Source organism: Cicer arietinum, chromosome 7, assembly GCF_000331145.2.
Source record: "Cicer arietinum cultivar CDC Frontier isolate Library 1 chromosome 7, Cicar.CDCFrontier_v2.0, whole genome shotgun sequence".
NCBI classification, from domain to species: domain Eukaryota; kingdom Viridiplantae; phylum Streptophyta; class Magnoliopsida; order Fabales; family Fabaceae; genus Cicer; species Cicer arietinum.
In genome coordinates, this window is record NC_021166.2 from 55,338,413 (window position 1) to 55,338,688 (window position 276).

Here is a 276-nt window from a genome sequence, read left to right on the forward strand (position 1 = left end):
ATTAATTTTTTTTACTAACATATTCATATATTCCTAATTAATTTGTATTTTTTATAATGAATAATAAATATTATAATAAATATTAATTAATTCTCTTTCTTCAAAAATAAACTAATAAAATAATTTAAGTTATTAACAAATTCAATATTACCCTTATTTTACATGAAGGAGAGAGTGATAAAAAGGAAAGCATCTTAATCCCACCAAATTGAACTCTCTTGTCTTGTCCCCCCATATAAGTTGAAGTAACCTCCTGGTTGCCACTTGTGCTCCTAA